The sequence below is a fragment of the Numida meleagris genome, chromosome 2, assembly GCF_002078875.1.
Source record: "Numida meleagris isolate 19003 breed g44 Domestic line chromosome 2, NumMel1.0, whole genome shotgun sequence".
Lineage (NCBI taxonomy): Eukaryota > Metazoa > Chordata > Aves > Galliformes > Numididae > Numida > Numida meleagris.
Genome location: NC_034410.1, coordinates 72,098,798 through 72,119,870, shown reverse-complemented (window position 1 = coordinate 72,119,870; position 21,073 = coordinate 72,098,798). Strand labels below are relative to the sequence as shown.

Below are 21,073 nucleotides of genomic sequence, written 5' to 3'. Positions count from 1 at the left end.
CAGGTGACATGTGTTGCACAAGAGGCAACAGCCTCAAGTTGCATCAGAAGAGGTTGAGATTGGACATTAGGAAGCATTTCTTCACTGCAATAGTTGTTAGGTATTGGAACAGGCTGCCTGTGGAAGTGGTGGAGTCACTGTCCCTGAAGGTATTTAAGAGAAGTGTGGACGTGATACTTAGGGATACATAGGGATGTGGTTTAGTGGTGCACTGTGTGATGGTTGGTCCTAAGGGTATTCTCCAACCCACACGATTCTATGATTTTGGATGGATGAAGCAACAGATGTTATAGGTCATATATATTATGCAGTACCTTCAATATCACTGTTTTTTTCCTAGTCTCAGAAGATGTAAAAGATAAAATGTGATTTTCTTTTCAAAAAATGTACCTGGAATATATACTGTTTCATATCCTTTTGGCATCTTTCATTTTCTTTGTTGTTTGTATTTTCAGAATACCTTGGGAAGAAACTTCCCTTAGATGCAAACAGTCAAAAATCTGTTAAGCTAGCTCAATACTACATTGCAAATGCTTCGAATACAAAAAAATTTTTCTTAGTAAAAACTAAAAAAAAAAAAAAAAAAAACAACCTAACACACGCACACATAGACACAAAAGCTAACATAAACATTAGGCATTTATTGAATAATTTCCAACAATAAATCTGAATCAAAAATTACACTTTTACTTCATATGAATTGACTACATATAGATTAATAATTTGACGATATTTAAAAAGTATAATCATGAATAAAACACTTATTTCTAGAGTGCATGGTGCTTTCAAAATAGAGTAAATGAAGTTCATGCTGAACTCTGTGATGATCTCAAAGGGGTGCTCCAAAAGTAATACCTCTTATTTTAATATAATAGACCATAAAATCAGACTGGAAGTTGGAAGTATGGCAGTAGAGATTGAACCTTCCCAACAATATTCTGCTATATTTTGTTGCCATGCAACCGATGTCACCAGAGGGGCAGTCTCACAGAATGGTGTCTGACATGGAAGTGTGGATGAAGCAATCAAGATTCCAAAGATTTTCTTAAACATTTCTCAGTGTCAGAGAGGGGAAATGCTGTTTCTACTCAGCCATGTTATAATCATTGCTATCTGTCTAACCTAAGAGATTATCCAAAACACAAAGAAAAAACACTGAGTAAATTACAGTTCTATATGCTACTTCCCTGAACCTTTATTTTATTACAAGTAGAAAATGGAAACACAATGGATTTATGCTGTACAAAATGAAGAACTATGTCTACAGTTCCTTCTTAGATCATGGAGTCTTAGTTCTCAAAATGCTGAGCAGAGTTTCTGAATGCCTGAACATAAAATGAGAAGAGTACTTGATTCTTATCTTACATGATTCTCTTTTGCCAAGAAAACTATTAAGACATAATCCTTTTGACTGCTCCTACACTGCAAAGCTCTTTTTTTTTTTATTTTTTTTTCCTCCACTTCACTCTGATTGGCAGGTGACTCTGTGGCATTTCTACCTACACATTTTCAGCTTCGGTAACTACTGACTAAACTTATAAAACTGCTTTACCTCTGAGCACTACTCATGAAAAATTAAAAGAAAATACTGCTTGTGGTAATGCTAGTTAAACTTCATAATCAGATTTGAAACTGGCTTATACTGTACAACATGCTGCCATAGAACACTCTTACTAACAAACAAGTAGTCATGCCATGTGGAAAGAAAAAATATCTTATTCTCAATTTCTAAATGAACATGTTTAAACATATTAAAAAAATTCTATCTTTTATTTGTTGAGCTACTAAAAGTATCAAGATCTTTATAAAGTCAAAGGTCATTAATGTGCAAACAGATAATATTTCTATAATGAAGGAAGGACATTTAAGGTCCCGAATTAAACAGCTCATAAGTGACTAAAGCTGTGACGACGATCCCTGCACACTAATACCAACAGTGGGAGTGACACAGATTTGGGCTGGCACAAAAATCACTACACTACACTGCTCCTTAAGTAACTTTGGCATCAGTGACCAGCAAGATTAGCTATTGTTGGCCTTAGGACAGAGATAAATATGCTCCTGTTTTGGTACTGCACACATCTATCTGTTCTGAAATAATGTTATTTATAGGCCATTCTGTAATATATTAAGCAGCTGCAGTCACTGAATATAGTAACAGATGCCATTTTAGGTGTAAATGCATTGTTTTATGATGTTATTTAAAATCTAAAATGGTGGAGTTTTTTTGTTTGTTTGTTTGTTTGTTTGTTTTTACAGTGTTGTTTTCTGTATTTCAGGGAAAAAAAAAATCCAAATCTTGCTTGCTTAGTTAACACTTTAAGTTACTGAGAATCATAATTATCAGTAATTATAAGATCACCAGAAGATAATCATTATTATGCATTTCTTTTGCAGGTAATGACCAGGAACAGCACTACATGACCCTGGACTAAATTAGATGACAGTGATCTCAAGCTATCTAACAATAAGATAGGTAATATGTACCTCTGTAAAATAATTGGATACTTATTGTACATGTAATCTCATGCATGTTAATACAGAAAAAAAGAACATACTGGCTAATAAAACAGTAACATGAAGACAGAAACATCTCAACACTATTAATGTCTCATGAGGACATACTTGGGATACACTTTTAAGAAATGGAACTGGGAGGGAAATTTTATTCTGCATCTATTATAGAACCTTACAGCATTTTTAATTGTATTTGTACATATTACTTTATTAGTCATGATAGTTTTTGTCATAATGCAGCAAAGATGCTTATGTTTACAAGTATGCTTTTCCACACCACTGCACTGGTGTGGCCTCACTTTGAGTACTGTGTGCAGTTTTAGGCACTACAAAAAGGACATAAAGCTACTAGAGAGTGTCCGAAGGAGGGCTACAAAGCTTATGAAGATTATAGAGGAGAAAACATTTGATGAGAGGCTAAAGTCCCTTGGTTTGTTCATCCTAGAGGAGACTTACTGGAGACCTCACCATGGCCTACACATTCCTCATGAGCGGAGGAGCAGGTGCTGATCTCCTCTCTTTGGTGACAGTGACAGCAATATAATCTAAGGGAACAACAGCATAAAGCTGTGACAGAGGAGGCTGCATATCAGGAAGAGGTTCCTCAATGAAATGGTGGTTGAGCACTGGAACAGCCTCGCCAGGGCAGTGGTCACATCTCCAAGCTCCCAGACTTCAAGAAGCTTCTGGACAATTCTCTCAGACATATGGTCTGATTTTTGGGTGATGCTGTGTGAAGCCAGGATGATGATCCCTGTGGGTCTCTTCCAACTTGGGGTATTCTATGATTCTATGATTTCATGAAGTAAATGAGATTAATTTTGAGCTAATAAAATGCTAGTGATCATGTAAATTGACAATGCTATACAATTAATTTTCACAGTGTTGTGCAGATTGGTGATACCAAAAGGCATCTTTGGTGTGAGTTTTCATGTGAATGGGTTCCTGTATAGTTCGATGGAAAAATCTTTCTAGGAGACAACATACTGAAGAAAATAGAAATACATTCTGAGAAGTTAGCATAGGAAAGGGAGGTGAATTCTGCTCATACTGATAACTTGAGGACACAAAAAACCTGTTGAAACAGTAGAAAGCCACAGCACACACAGGGCTAGCAGCAGGTTGTATAGCTTATGCTACAAAGACTATTCAAGAGGGTAGTGTCGTAAGTGTATATGCCACTATATAGTGGCACACGTGTATCTGTGTACATATATATAAGGTCACATTGATTCTGCGTGTGTAGTTTAGAACAGTCACTAGTCCTGCTATGAAAGTTCAAGTTTAGAATAGTTTTACTCCCCGTGGCTGTTATTAGCATAAGCAGTTTTACAGAACAGGAGGTGTTGTGTTTAACTCCACCTGGGGACTGAGCTGTCTACCACAAGAATTAACAACTCCTACTATCTATTTGAGCAGGAATTATTCATTGACTGTGATTTAGGGAATAGAGTCTAAGTTAATCTCTGGAACAAGCTCATTATTTTTACTCACAGCTTCAGGTGCTATACTTCTCTTTAAATTTCTATTATATTTGTATTACCTCTGCATTTTAATACATAGGTCCCTCTGAAAGTAATGCCTCCTATTTATTTACATGGAAATTACAACAGATACAAAGAACACAATAACACTATTTGATAAAGCAAATTCTTGGCTGCAAAACACTGTTTTTCAACATAGTCACCACCATTAGCTCTGCTTTCTCACTGATGATGAACAAGATCCTGCATGACACTCTCCTAAAAATCTGCACCAGTAGAGATGACCCACTGCTTCACAGCTCCTACGACAGAGTCATTGCTGAAATGCAACACTTACCAATTCACTGTGCTTACATCCACTGTTTGGTCTCCATAAATGTTTAACAAGTACTGATGAATATCAATGGATGCAATTTTTTTCTGCATGGAAGAATTCAATTCCACACCTTTGCTTCATCTGCACTTTCATGTGAGATGTCATTTTGTCAGACTGCACTGCTGCTGCCATCTGTCGCATGGTAACAAAATGTAACAGAATTTTGGTGAGAAGGTTCAACATCTACTGCCACACCACCAACATCTGCCCCTGACCCTGTGGGTCAACATAATAAATCAGCAGGCATTACTTTCAGAGCGGCCTTTGTTACATCCTAACACAGTTACGTGTACAGATAGTAACTGGTCTATCTCAAGCTTTTTTTCTTTAACATGTAAATACATAAAGAGAAAATTAATCCTCCCCAGAGTAGGTTATATCATGGGAAGGAAGAAGTCTTCCTTCTGTCTATTGTCAGGTTAAATAGATACATTTCTGAATGGATAAATATTTAAAGACTATCTTAAAGTATCACTGAACTATATCCTCTATTAAGCCAATTTCACTCTTGCCTCAAAATTGAAAAGCTAAGTCTCATTCCCCTGAGAAACCCCAAATCTTTATTGAATGTATTGCATCTTGCACGGATTAAAAGCAGGTATATACTTTTATTGGTTATATGCAATGTGAGCTTCCAAAAGTAGAATAGTGGGAAGTATATTTTACTTGCAACCAATTTAATTATATTACCTGACTTTAAGCATCCGTTTTCTCTCCGATTATAAGAAAATTGTGTCGTGAATGAAACTACTCACAAAATTAGATTAGATTTGAATGGTTTGCTAACCTCTATCAAGCATGTCAGAGTTGCTTTCCTTTTATCTTTTATGCAAAATGACTTACAGGTAATTGTATTCTCTTCAGCCAATATACAAATATTTTCACTAGAACTACCCATTGTGCCAAGAGTGTCAGTCTGACAAATTATCTTTGACAGCATCTATCATCACTCTGAGAAACTAAATTTAAAATACTCCAGAGCTACCTGTAGAATTTCACAGTTAGATATGCGTAGTGCAAGGCAGCCTAGACTTCAGCTGTGAAGCATATGCTCAGGAGAGCTAAAGGTGAAACAGGCACTGGTTTAGAGTAATACGGAGTGGTTGCAGAAAAACAATCAGTATTTGTATTTACATTATATTTACAGTATTTACCTTTTGCAGACTAATATCTGTATTTACTTACACTCACTATAAAGAAATGGACTCAAATAAATACTTATTGAGAGAATATTCTTTTTCTATTAAACTATGAAGGTACAGGGATGAAGTGCTTTTAAGACAGTTCTCTTGATTCACCTGAAGGTTTCCCCAAGAGCTTTTAAATGCTTTGACATTCTGGATGATCATCAACTGCTTCATTAAATTGGAAGAAATAGTGCTTCTGTTTTAACCTACCTACTCCCTCAATGGACTTCTGCTCCACTTATTTTAACTGTAACACAATTTTTTTGCATGAAAACTTCAAAACTGAATTTTCTGCTTTTCTCTCAGCGTCATTCAGTGCATAGGCATGCATCTAGATAAACATCTGACACGGCGTTATCTATGGATCTGTGTCTGTGACAGGGGGACAGCAGGCCCACAGGCCCACAGGCCTGGAAAAGAGAGAAAGGAGAAAAAAAACTTCCAGCGGTTTAGGGGCCAGCCCGGACCGGTCCAGTGTCTAATGTGCCAGGGGACCCGCAGACCCACGCCCTGGGGAAAACAAAGGGAAAAGAAGAAGGGTAAGAAAACCATAGACGGGTCTAAAATAAAACAGTGGCACCAATCTAAGGAGGAACGTTAATTTACTAAATATGATATCGAAATTGAGGCCAATAAAACAAAACAGAGAGAGTTCAAAGCTGAGAATCTTACACCGTAAGCTGCAGGGGGACCATGTGCTTCTCCACCGCATAGGAAGAGAGCAAACTCCCAGTCTGCCAGGTGGCTTCACCAGCCCCTCCAGAAGCAAAGACCCCTGGGGAGTGCAGCTCCTCCCCTCCCCCTCCGAAAACCAAACACCCAAAAAAGGCAGTCTACAGAAACCAGGACATTAACTCTTTAACTGCCAGTGCTTTACATGATGTTATGATGTGGAATACTGACAACAAAAAATCACAAAACCATGACAACGTCTTACAGATTTTTTAAAATTCTGTAAAATCCATTTTTTATGCTGTTCAGTTTCCTCAAAAAAGAAGCTAGTACATAATCTTACACTGTCTTGTGTAGATTTACAACACTGGGAATGTTAAAAGTTCATTGAAATACAGGATACTATATTCAAGTCCTTAATTGGAAGACTGCTATACTTTCGTTAAACTACAGTCAAACAGGGCAGATGGGAATGCTGTTCTTTATATGATATTCCTATAAAACAATAATCTGACTTAGATTCCCAGCTGCTTAAACTATTTATTCTCCCTGAGTATCTAAACAACTCCACTGCCAGAAAGCTGGAAAAATCATTGGTAGAACTTGCAGAAGAGTTACAACCTTTATTGTCTATCTAGCAAAAAAAATAACGCTCCCTTCTTCAGCACTATGAGAGGCAGCCTATTAACCTTCTGACCACCCCCCAGTCTGTTCTCCAATTCTCTGTAAGCTAAACATCAAACATTTTCAAAGCCCATTTTTCTGTCCGATGCACATTAACATTTCGAGATTCAACCTGTTATCAAAGAAAAAGGAAAAAGGATTCCCTTAAGAATCTGAAACACACTGAAGGCAGGAGTAGCCTGTTGTAAAGATACTGAATGGGTAAAATAAAAGTTACTTTATGATGTTTCCTAAGTTTCAGAATTCCTTGATCTCTAGTCCTCCTAAAGGAAGAAAGGAAGGCCAGTGGGGAAGAAGAAAAATGAAGAAAGGAAATGGAGAAAGGAGGAAGAAAGAAATGTATTCACCCATATTGTACTTAGAGTGTCATGTACCAGCCATCCAGAAAACAACCTGAAAAAAAAGAGTAGGGATTTTTTCAAAAGCTTCTATTCCACACAGAAATATCTCAGTAACCACACACTTCTTCTATTGGAAGAAACATTAGATTGATATGCCGGACTATGATAACAAGAAAAACAAATTTTATGAGGCAAACTTGGCTCTGGAAAAAAAATAGGTTCAAAGAACAGTCTGATCTATAACTTACAAATCTGTAACAAATTTCTTCAGTAATTTCTTCCAAAGCAAGTTTTGCATTCACATGTACAGGTATTTCCTTGCAAGAATTTGCAGATCCTGTAGTATGTTATTTTTCATTTGTAAAATACAAAATCACAATTTAGCCTGTAGTGGGGAGATTTGCTCCACGTCTTCCTTAATAAAGTAGCCATTATCACAGATTTCAGATTTTCTGGAAGTGCATCACACTATGACAATCATCAACTACTCTAATCTCAGCACAAGGAAGTAATGCCGCAACAGCATAATCTTACTCTGCTACATTGCACTTGTGTGTGAGTTTAGGCGTAGTGTGCATCTCCAAATACTTTCCTGTTTTTCCTTAACTCCTTAAATCCCACATATGGAGTGGGGAATATATCTGAAGCTACAAATATAAATCTTTAGCTGGCTTTACACATGGCCTTCCTTCTGTGCTCAAGACTACAAGTGCTTGCCTAAGAATACTCAGTTCAGTATTAAAGTTCAGTATAAGATCTAATAAATCACTATGAAATTGACTTTTGGAGTTGATGAGAATGGCCATAATTCATCTTCAACATGAAATTCAATCTTAACTTTTCTATAGTAAAAAGAAATTTACCAATAAATAAATAAATAAATAAGACATAAGGGAGAAGAGAATTCTCCCCACATAGTTAAGAGTAGAAAAATCTATTACTCTATTAATGAGACAGAAGAAATACAACTCCATTTTCAGATCCTGATTGAATTTGTGTCGCTCATGACAAGTACTAAATTCACATCGATATTATGCTTGAATAGAAGAGGACAAGAAAAACAACTTTTTATTTTAGTGATAAATTCCCTCCTGTCCCACTCATAAAGCAAGACCAGTTAAAAATACTGTTATGTTACCTTTCAGCATAATCTAATATTAATTGCCAAGGTGAAATAATCTTTATTTCCACTCAAAATCTCAGGTGTTTCTAAATTTCAGTGTTTAAGTATGCTGCCATTCTAGAATTTAGCTCTATACCCCTTTCTTGCATTCTTTTCCAATGAATTGCAATGATATCAAGCTTGTATTTATTACAGTTTATCAGCATCGGATTTTAAACTATCTATTTTCCTGTTTTTAATTTTTTTTTTAATATTAAGAGTCAGAATTTTCCCTAGAAAAATGATACTGCTGTTTTTAAAACACAGTTTAGGAAAAAAAAACTATTGTTCTTCTGCGGTAAGCAATAACAACAACAACAAAGGACAGTCAAAGGAAGAAAAGGCTCTCTGTAAAACTAATTGCTTAATGCTTAATTCTAGGATAGATATCTTCTCTATGGTGGTTATACATAAGCCTAAGAATTTATTTTCATTCGCATATGACATTCCCCTCTCATCCACAAGAAAAAAAAAAAAGCTAACTTTTAAGAATCCCCTTCTTCTTACGTCAGTGTTGTTTTTAAGATAGCTGGACACGGTCAGTATAGTGTTAATTCAAATCAAGTTCAACTTTTGCACCCTGCTGAATTCATACCTTCATCTTGCATTTCTTGCACTGAGTCAGCAGAAGTCTGTAATCACAATAATTAACAAGCTGTGACCTTCCAGCTCACAGCAGAAAATGCTACGTGGTCTCCAGAGAAGTTAACGAAAGAGGGAAAAAATACAGATGACTATCAAGCTGACCTTACCTTATCAAGAATCATCTTGCTTCAGAAATTAATACTTAGTCCTGGAGTATGAACTACATGGCAGCAATGAGTTGCAAGCACTAATGCCTTCTCTCACCAACAAGCACAAATATTTTCTGAAGTTGTGACAAGAAATCAGCAGCCATTATATCTAAGTCTAGTTCACTGCTGCTTTATGTTCCTCCCCACTCAAAGTAGTTAAAATAAGGAAATAATTTGTCATAATGTTCAAGACACCACTGTTTGTTCTTATCACTTCTTCTCATTATCTGCTTTAATTATTTTTCTTTAGTCAGAGTGGGGAGAAGAAATCTCCATTTTATCATTATTAAATTAATCATACCTTCATGCTCTTCTGGCATGCATCCTGAGCTTCTGTCTCTTGGGCCGATGCAGTGATCCCAAGCAGAAGATTACCATACATCAAAGAGTTTGCAGTTCACATCACAGGCAACTCCAGTAGGTCCAGGCATGTGCCAAGTTGCATAAACAGCTTGACACTGGAGCCAGTGCTGCACATGTTCTTTGGCCATGGAATCACCTTGGCTGTTGATTGTAACAGAGGAGCCTGAAGGCAGCTGCTACTCAGTGCCAACACCTGCAAATCCTTTTCATATAACTTAGCAACAATTTCTCCTGTGAGCATCCTTTCTATTTGACATTAGGAAGGATAAATATTTTCTTCAGAGAAAATCCTGCAAGAGCTTGGCTGACTAACATGGGGTAACCCTTTTGCAGATAGGATCTACTCAGCATGCTGCATCCAGATCAAGGAAACCAATTCAATGCTGCATGATAGCTGTTCCCAGCATCTGAAGGGATGAAAGATTAATTATGCTGTCCTCTCTTTATAGCATTTAATCTAATAAATAGCATTTTAATTGATACTGTATAGAGTCTGAGTGCTTTTTTCACTGGTATAAAAATGAAGCAGGCCCTCCTGATGCGAAGCAACTTTGTATTTTATTTATTCACAAAGGCTGTTATAGCTCTGCTGCATATCTAGCAGGATACACAGGATCATGCACAAACAGCAGGTCTGTTAATTACTGCATCCTTTGTCTGTGTGCAAATGGTATAGATGGCAGTACTCAGAAGGGGAAAGTAGGGCTGGCAGTGCTTTTTGTTCCTTCCCATACACATTCTGCAAAAGATACCCTCTAAATGTAACGGATTTGAGTATGAAGTAGTTACTTCCTATTTTTAGTGGCATTTGCAAAAGTTGCCCCATGAGAAGAGTAAGAAATTTTCAAATCTGACCCATAAGAAATTCACTCATACCAATAGTATAGTGTACATAATAACAAAAGAAAAGTCAGGTGTGACAGTCAAATTACTCATTCACATTGGAACAGTGAAGTCAGATGTGATAGCAGTTGCAGGCTCTTTAATAACTACAGCAACAGAAAAAACTTTGAACTAAAAGACAGCAAATCAATCTTGCCAGCAAAATTCACATTGTTGTTTATATCACACAAACTCCATTTTTCCTCCTAGGCACACAATATCTGATTCCTTCTCAGACTATGTCTTCTCATTACCATTTCTGAAGCATAAAGCTCAATTTAAGTGGCCCTCTTTAGGACTAGGACCAGCACAGCTCTTTTCTCAACAATGTGGTGGGACACCATGCTGCTGCAGTGAGTCCCTGAGAGCTCCCATATTGCACCCTGGTTTTCACTGTGTAAACAAAGCTGCTTCATGTTGACTTTTATTGATGAATAGTGTATCACATATTAATGAATCATCAATACTGCAGTCTATGAACAGGATGTGACATTTATGTTGAAACACAAAACAAAAATAAGAACAAAGCACAAACACCGGCTAAAAATGTTGTTGACCAGCCTCTGATTTATGTTTTCAACAGAAGCATTCCAGGAATTCAGTGGCCAATATACTGCCAAGTAAACCTACAGACAGTTGTGGAAAAAAAATCCAGAAGTAACTTCTCTGTTACTCATCCTGTAAAAAACTAGCAGAGAGTCTAATCTAGAGCTGTAAGACAGAAAAAAGTTACTGTGCGAACGTTCAGAACTTATATTTATCTCAAAATAAAAATATATGTGTTTTGTACTTAGAAATCCAAAACACTGTAAATTATTAATGTCTTTGGTGAAGTGGATAACATTTTATCAGCAGTTTTGCTCAGCTACATACACATCTTTTACCTTTTACAAAACCCAGCAAACACTCACAAATAAGGTATTTGCAAGCAAAAAGTCTCCAACACAATTATTTGTATTCAAGAATATCAGTATCTGAATAACAATTCAAAATATGTTTAAATGTAAGATGAATGCAAATACTTGTACTGAAGCCTGTTTAGCAGTACACGCCACACTAGCACACTGATATTCATAGAGCCATTAAATACCACTGTGAGCTTTAAGCTCATCAAATAGCCCTGCCTGAATCCTATACACCTCGCACAGTAACTGGCCCTTCAGTCTTCGAAGATGCTGTTCTCATTCCTACACGACAGATATCCGGGCTTTAAATTTATTTGGGAATTGCATTGCTGAAACAGACGTAGAGCAGGCAGCAAGATTACACAGAAAATAGACAGACTACAGCCATTAGGTTGCACCACACAACCATAAGGATCATACATGCTTACATGCAACTGGCATAGGAGATTTATCCAACCTTCTCTCCATTCTCCCATACTTGATCCTTTCCAGTCCACCTTGATTTCTGCCCTTCCCTGCATGTAGCCTATTGCCTATACATTGCTTAATAAGCTTTGCACTTTTACACAATCTCCTGAGGACAAACACATTTTTTTTTTTTTTTTTTAAATCTTGGTCAGGGAAATAAGCTCTTCTGTATTTTCTCTATCTGTTTCCTTAGAGTTTATGTACCTGGCTAACCTTATGCTGAAAAGCCATTGACAACATGCCCTGATAAATCCCATATCCTTATATTTCAGGTCTCCAAATGCCAGTAGAGGTTTAATGGCTGTAACATTCTGTCACTGTCGCCACTGTTGAAATGCTCCACCCACTGCCTCACTGTGTTCACATCCACCTTTTGGTTACCATCAGCATTCAGCAAGTGTCAGTGAACATCAGTGGGTGCCATTTTTTCCTGTATGGAGGAGTTCGATTGCATACCCTTGCTTCATAAGCACTTCCATGTCAGACATCATTTTGTCAGACTGCCCCTCTGCTGCCATCTGTCACACAGCAGCAAAAAAAAATGGAATATGGGTGGAAAGGTACAACTTCTACTGCCATACCACCAACACCCTTCTCTGATGTTGTGAGCCACCATAACAAAATAGGAGGTATTACTTTCAGAGAACCCCTGTAACATAGTCCCTTTGCTTTAGGCATAAACATGCAAAAGAAAATTGCAATCTATTGATGAATCAAATTCTCATGACTTGATGAATTATTGTGTCCGGGCAAGTATAAAGAGAAAAAGGTAGGTCAGATTGTTAATTCTTTTGCACACGGATGTAAGAAAGCAGTGAATTTTCTTGGTCTAGATTCCCAAATAAAGAAAATATATAGGATTGCGTTATTAATGTTATATCATTATATTAATGCTATATTATATGCCCTGGAGCATGTTCAGAGGAGGGCAATGAAGCTGGTGAGGGATCTGGAGCACAGGCCTTATAAGAAACAGCTGAGGGAGCTGGGATCGTTCAGTCTGGAGAAGAGGAGGCTCAAGGGAGACCTCGTTGCTCTCTACAACTGCCTGAAAGGAGGTTGTAGTGAGCTGGGGGTCGGCCTCTTCTCTCTTGCAACTAGTGACAGGACAAGAGGGAATGGACTCAAGATGCGCCAGGGGAGATTTAGGCTGGACATTAAGAAATACTACTTTTCTGAAAGAGTGGTCAGGCGCTGGAATGGGCTGCCCAGGGAGGTGGTTGAGTCACTGTCCCTGGAGGTGTTCAAGAAACATTTAGATGTTGTGCTGAGAGACATGGTTTAGTGGGGTTATTGGTGGCAGGTGGATGGTTGGACTAGATGATCTTGTAGGTCTTTTCCAACTTTGGTGACTCTATGATTATTCAGTTACTTTTGAACTTCTAGGCATTATTGATCAACATTAAAGGTGGGCAGACAATCAAAATCCCATATTTATTTGGAAAAATAAACATAAAAAAATAGTAGCCACGTACTGGAGAAACATAAGAAAAAAATCACAATTGTTTTGTGTACTCGGTAGTCCATGGGTATGGATTAGGCAGCAGCTAGAATGCAGTCTATCAGCATACACACTTACTTCCAAAATGGCCTCAGTGTTGGATCTTTTCCCCAGTAAGAACATCAAAAGTCACATGGTGAATCTGGAGTTACTGCAGCACAGGATAGGACAAAGAGATCATACATAGAATCTATCTGTACCAAAAAAAAAAAGGTATCTTTTAAAAGAACTTTTACTAATCACAGAATTTATCTTCACAATTACTAGTCATGTGGAGAGAAAGTCAAAGATAATATTAAAAATAAAGTAATAAAGAATAAAACAAAGTGTTTATTGTCCATCATAAATTTATAGAGATTGTTTGGTTTGGACTGCTTTGGTTTTGTTCTTTTTTTGTAAAAGTGATTAAATCTCTGCAGTCTGAAAAGATTATAAACCGGGGGTTAATAAAAGATAATGTAAGCTTAATTTCTGTATATTTCATTATCATGCTGCCTCCAGCATTCCCATACATGAACACCATCATGCAACTCATCTGTATAAGTCTACATAAACATTTTCTCTCCTGTAGCGTCATTGCCTCTTTTGGTTTCATGACATAAATTGTAGAGAACAGTGCAGCAGCAATGTTTTCTCACCATTACAAACAGAGTTGTTTTTCTTCCATACTTGTACTGAGATATGGACTAGGTGACATAGAAATCCACTTATTTAGCTGGAACAATAAAAAACTATTTGTTCAAAATCTCTAAGCACTAAAGGAATCAAGCTTTAATTTTTCTTTCATGACTTTGAACAAGGGCCTACTGTCATGAAGTATAAAATTCATTGTCAGATACGATCTAGGTTTAAAAAAAAAAATGTGTTTCACAGCTAAAACTTTTGGTTTATTCTGGAAAAATCAGTAATAGAACATGCAGTATTTGTTTAAGTACATGTCCTGTCTCTTCTAGCTTGTAAGGTGAATGATGAAATAGGATACAGGTATCTTCAACAAACAGAAGCAGCTTCCTCTTCCCGTTTAAAATGCTCGGCTTACAAAAGGTAAAGTATGAAAAGTTTGCTGTAAATAAACAAAGCAGCATAATTTCTGTAAGTATACCCAATGGAAACACTCAAGGGTAAAATCTGGCTGCACACTGAAATTGTCAATAAAACAAAGACATTTGAGATAACACTACTTATTACATTTCTGCAGTCACACATCCTGAAGCTTGTTGTGTTTCTAACGTGTTGTTGGCTATGGCAGTACTTGCGAGTATGCCAACAAAACTATATTTTGTAAGAGTTAATAAGGTACCTGATAATGCATTTTCCTGTAGCTAATTACTTTGGTAGCCTCCAGTACTTTGGACCTAGGACTTGAAGACATTTAGTTACATTGTATCAAGTACACAGATATGTGCTGGGTCTGGCTGGCCTGAAACTAATTTGATTTATAGCAGCTCATACAGTGCTGTGTTTTAGAACTGTGACCAAAGCAATGCCGAGGACACACCAGTGTTTTACCTATGGTGGAACAGTGCTTGCATAGCATCAAGGCCTTCTCTATTTCCCCTTCAGCTCTCCCAGTGAACAAACTGGGGTGCGCAAGAGGTTAGGAAGGGACACAGACATGCAGATGACCCAAAGTGACAGATGGGGTACTTTGTGTTGTGTAACAGAAATGTGCTTAGCCACCTTTTGCGGAGGAACTCACTGGGCATAGGCCTGCCTGTGGGAGGTGGTGAGCTGCATTGCATGTTTGGCTTTCTTTTTCTATTTATCTTTCTGTTTTCCTTACATTTTTGTCCTCTATTATTGTGTTGTTGTTGTTGTTGTTTTCACAATCTTAACCTACAAGTATTCTCTCTTATTCTTACTTTCCTCTTTTCCTGTCTCACTGTTTGTGGGCATGAGGGGGAAGAATAAGTGAGCACCTTTGGGGTGATTAGCTGCCTCAGTTAAACTGCAACAACATACTACAAATTACTTCAGTATATAAACGAAAATACTTAATGTTTGCTGAAAAACTACATGACTGTGTAAAGGACCAGTGAAAAACACTTCCTGATATTGATTGTGGTATTTTTTTGTTGTTGTTGTTGTTTTCTAATCAAGCCCAGCAGACCAAAAATAAACTCCAGATAAACACTGTTCTTTTGCTCTAGACTGACTGCATACAGTTTTAACAACCTAATTTGTATATAGATATTGGTACTTCTCTCACACCATGCTTACTTCTCTTCACATTGACTGAGACATCATCCACACTCTCTGGCCTAGCTGTCCTTTTCTAGACAGGTGCTATTATTATTACTAGGACCTGCTCATCTTAATGAGCATTCTCATGAGAATATATCACAAGAAAAGCAAGCAGAATAACATCTGTAACTGTGAACCTTCACCTCTTATAGCTGACCAGCTAGACAGAACTATTCTTATAGAATAAGAATTGTTCTGAATTTCTGAAAAAAACTTACTGATCAGTAATCTCATTTGGTTCTTCACTTGCATATTTCTTCTGGACAAAACCAGGAAATTCCACTACAAAAGGAAAGGTAAAGCGTGGGTGTATATCCTCAGATGAGTTTCTGCTTCAATAACCTTGAATATATATTGGAATAATTGTAAATTATGCATAGCTTTTCCTGGAGCAATTATTGATATTTCAACTGGTGGCTATATTTCTCCCTAATATAAAACTCTAGAAAATGCAATTTCTGAGCTCTCTTTTGATGAACTCCAGTTCACAAAACTGAGAAATAATACTTTTTCAAATAGTATTTTTCTCTCAATTGCAGAGTCTATTAGCAATAAAAAATTCTTGTGTAAAACTACTGAGTCTGAAATGAAGATTTTGCCGAATCATTCCATACACTTTAAGGATTTCATAGCACAGACAGAAATCCTGTTATTCTTCTTTACGTATTTTCCATCTCTACTGCAGGATCTTGTTCACAGTCCCTGTTTTGTTCAGATGATTTGTACACGTAGGTCTAAAATTACTCAGATATTTTCAGCAAAAGCAGTATACAGATTATTTTAAAGGATTAAGTAACTGGTATAGATTGTGTTAACCTATGATTATATAAAGAAGTCTTCTACCACCAAGACCATTTAACAGAATTTGTACATTCTAGGCCAATCACCTTCAACCTGTGGTTCAGAGGCTCCGCAAAACATTTTGCTCCATGTGCGGCAAAAAGTTATGCTAAACAACATTCCCACACAGAACGGGAATCAAGTATTATCTTGCAGCATAGAACAGCGCTGAAGCACACACAAAATTCTCTGCTTAAAATGCAACTAAATAACATCACCACAGCACTGATGAAGGTGAGCAACATAGACACAATTCCCCACAATTACTCCACTCTCTAGTAGTGTCCAGTGAAATGTGGCAATACAGGCTTAAAACAGCATGCCGGCTTTTTCTGAAGTGTTGAGTTGCTTAAGGTACAACAGATTAAAAAGCACTGTTCTAGACTGGTGTAGAATATACTTTCTAGTTTAAGTGTAAACTTAACTACATCACCTTCTTCTCTAACTCAGAGGTGCCATCCATGCATGAAGTTGAAATAAAAATGCACAACAGAATTAAAACTGCTTAACAATATGCAGTATTAAAAAGAGAAGCTAACCAGACAGTTGAGAAAAGTTTAACTAAAAGTCTTCTGTTATTTTATTTTAAGCCTCACAAAAGATATCACAAATCGGCATAACACATCCTGAAATTTTTAAGTTACATTATTCAACTCACTAAATGAGCTGTTTCTGATTGTGCATAACCAATCAAACAAGAAGACATACATATAACATTCTAAAACTAGTGTTCTACACGTGGCATGTTCTCTATACATCACATGCTGTAAAAAAAGAGCTGGCATACTTCAGTTGGAGTAGTTCCCATCAGGTTTCACAAATAAGCCTTCTTCATTTATCTTTAATATTGCAAGAGTTTCCTTTACACTTCATTATCTGATAAAGACCTCTGTCCCTTGCAGCCTCTTTGTAATTCAACAAAATTTCAAAATAATGCAACAGAAAAGCAAAGTCTGTTGCCACTGAAATAATTGTTGTGGTAGTACAGGAACTTAGCTCCAATATTCACCTTTCCAAAGTGCCTGTCCCAGAATGCACAGATGGGAAAAGTTTGCAGCTACATATTTGGGAATACCAACAGCAACCCTGATTTCCCATTCATTTCCTATGATTTTTCTTAAGAGAAACTGTGACTGAAGTGAGGTAGGATTGACTGTTGTAGTTGCCTGTACATAACGTTAGAACTCAGTACTGTGCTGTATGTTTTTGTTTTGGATTTGTAGCACAGAGAGACTACAAAGCAAGTACAAGGCAATAACAAAAAAAGTGATAATATTCATTGATAGAGACAGGAGAAACACTGTAACTGAAGTCAAAATTGTCAAGTAACTGCAAGCCCGAGCACAATGTTCTGGGCACAGAGCTGTAGCGCACTGCCAATTGAGAAAAAGGAGCGATGGTGCGGTGGTAATGGTTTGAGAAGATTTCCCCCTAAGAGCATAGCACTTTCATAGAGATGTACTGGAAAGCAGCTCTTGCAGCAGCAGATTTACAGTTTGCACACAGCAGCATCAGGTATTGCAGGCAGAAAGCGAGGAATACGTATACTCAGGATTAAAAAAAAAAAAAGAGAGAACAGCAGCACAGTGACCTGAAACAGAGCAGTGTGACAAGCATCAGCTGAAGTTTCAGTAGTGCACGATTGGGCTCAGCCAAGAGGAAAGGCACTTACCACACAGAAGAGCACAAGCAGGGTGCCTGTTGGGAGACACCATGTTTCATTCAGACCAGTTTGGTACATAGCACACTGCTCTACAGCAGAATCACTCCTGATGTCTCTTTAGACAGAACTTGGAGTAATTTGCAGACATGTCATATCTTGTTCTTTCACACTTTGCTGAAAAGCATAAAAATGGCATAGCCATTGTGAAGATATTAGGGAGAGTGAGAAGGAGAACAGTATTTAATTCTCTCTCATCAGACCCTTGTCACAAATAAGGAGGTTACCTTCGTGATGTGTGTTCATTTCACATCTAACTGATGAAATACGTGGACAGAAATGTTCCAGTTGATGAATCTGAAACACTCATGTAGGGATGTTTGGAATAAATCTCAAATATTTACAGTGTATAAAATCACAGGTAAAATTCTCTTGCTGTTAAAGTCCTATTATATTCTGCTATACACCCAAGTACCAACTTAATATAACACTCTGTGCTTTTGGCCTTCCACACCATTGCTTAGCATTACAGGAAGTAAATTGGATTCTACATATTATGTTTTATTCTGACAGTTTCTTTCTGCAAATTGTAGTGTTCAGATTTTTTCTTGCATAATCATATTCACTAATAATTCATACTGAAAATATTCATAATGTTCAAAAATCCAGCTATATGTATTCAAAGTACTGCAAATATTTTTTAAATAGAAGTGCCAGAAATTCTGTATTTATAAAACATGTCAATATAATACATTCAAAATAAAATGCAGCCCCCCACTTAATTTCTCATTCAATCACATGATCTATAGGATGTGATCTAATAATTTCTGCTTTTATTTTCGTTGAGAGGAATTTAAAAACAAGATAAATGTTACTTTGAAGTAATTAAAATGAGTGTACATTTAAAAATTAATATATATTAATTGCTTTACATAAAAATGATATTCTTAAACTGTATTTAAACATGCCATTACTACAAGAATAAAACAGATTTCTTAGCTCCTGAAAATATTAAGAGGCTGCAGAGTGTTACGAGAACTCAAGAAAATTTGCCTCAGAGTACAGCTGTTGAATAAGCAAGAAATCTGTCAACTATAAGAACACTATATATTTCATTCAGAAACAAAATGATGCGAGGAAGCACACATGACCACTGCCATAGCCTAGAGCCAGCACTGCATAATCATATTTATTTTTAGCCCAGAAAAGACCATCTCCTTAGCATCATACTGAATTTTTTTACCACCAATAATGTTACAAGAATATTCTACAATTTTGTATATATATAAGGGTATAAATTTAGTTTAAGATTTTCATTTAGAAAAAAAAAATGGAGATGTCGGTGATTTACATTTAATTAGAATAGAATAAGCAACATTTTACCTACTGTGAAAGCATTTTGAAATTAGTACACTTCAGCTAACAATTCTGTCCCAAGAATGGATACCTTTATAGACATTCAAGGACAACTACTTCAAAGAGAGCAGAGACTCCAGTGTTCTAACCACGTCAGTCCTCCACAGTAATGTGATTTTTATGAGGATATGACATCATACTGCACAGACTAAACAGCAATAGTGAGGTCTAATATTCTAGGCACTTTCAGTATAGAACTCGAAATGGATTAGAGGAGCAAAACAAAACCAACAAAACCAAACTATGCCATGTTGAGTAGCAAAGTAATTAAAAAAATAAGATCATTTTTTTTCTGGGGGGATCACCAAACAGATGCCACAGAATAAGAAATCAATCCAATAAAGATAGAATTACATGCTACTGATAAGGTATAAATGATTCTACACATTATAGACATTTTAAACTTTTATTGTTTCATTATAAAGATACTTTAAATATTCTACAACCACCAAAATGATAGAAATGGATGGGTTACCAAACATTTCTGGAAGTAACCCAGTCAGGTAGCACACGCATTACTTTTATTTTTGAAACACACGCATTACCAGAAGTAGCGTGAGCACTTACAATGATATACTCCGTGCTCAGTACACTGAACCATGCACTAACAAAAAGTTCAAAGAGTAAAACAACGCAGTTTTAAAACAAGACCAACAATTTCCACTTTGTTTCTGTAGCTCATTTGAGTAATTCCCTTCTTGGGTGAAAACAGTATAAATAACTTCAGTGGAATTTTAAACCACTCCCCAGCTTTTGATAGAGGTATGGAAACAAAGTATGACCACTAGCTCAGGGAGAAATATCTTCTATAGTCATTTAGTAATGTGATATATGCTAAATTTGGATGTAAACACATTGGTTTGGTAGCATAAGGAATAATATTTAAAATAGTCTGTGTTTATGAACACAAATTTTGTTCAAAAGTGATAGAATAAAATGTTAGGAATAAAATATTTCAGTTAAAACAGCAACTAAGTCCTTACAGTGACATATGCAAGAGAGATTTTGAAATGATTGGTTTTATCACTTAGGCACTTTCAGTGCTGAGCCTAAAAATTCCAAGACTGAACACTGAGATGGTGACCAGTGTCTGAGGTTGAGAAATGTATCAACTTTGAAATACATTTTAACATGGGTTTATCTTAATGTAACATGTTGGAATTCTTCACCATCTGGGTGATCTTTGACCTAAGAGAGGTGTTCTGCTTTTAGAGGCATGATTTTTCCCTTGTTATTACTGAGATATGGTAGGTTTTCATGCTGATAAAAAACTCCATGAAGTATAAGTCCTCTAGAAATTATGGCTAATTTTCATGAGAGGTCTCTTACTATATTCCCATCAGAATAAAAATATGTTTTGAATTACTTTTTTCCCTGTTTTACACTTTTTAAAAAATGTACTCTAGGGACTGGAGAAGACAGAAGCGGGAGGTGGTAGAATGGGCACTGCCTTTAAATGTGAATACTAAATAGTTTCCACTGCTCCACCCTTTGCAACTCTCCTTCTGACAGAGCTCCTTGCTCACTCAGTACCAGAGGTTTTGTCAACGGTTTACGGGCGTTTGGCCCGGTTCTGT

The 21,073-nt window shown here is 36.7% G+C and overlaps 1 protein-coding gene across 8 annotated transcripts in view; it reads right to left on the bottom strand.

Moving 5' to 3' along the window:
- Window positions 1–21,073, bottom strand: part of CDH18 (cadherin 18) — a 537,316-nt gene that overhangs the window by 422,558 nt on the left and 93,685 nt on the right. For 2 of the 8 annotated variants that reach the window (XR_002435175.1, XR_002435176.1), the window contains exons 3-4: window positions 15,799–15,862; window positions 13,415–13,530 (exon numbers count right to left, since the gene is read on the bottom strand). The exons of 1 other annotated variant lie outside the window; for it this stretch is intronic. The gene's annotated coding sequence lies outside the window, so the exon portion shown is untranslated. Of the gene's footprint in view, window positions 1–621; window positions 9,722–13,414; window positions 13,531–15,798; window positions 15,863–21,073 lie in introns of those variants that run through there. 5 more of the 8 variants (XR_002435173.1, XR_002435171.1, XR_002435174.1 and 2 more) reach the window with 5 other exon arrangements.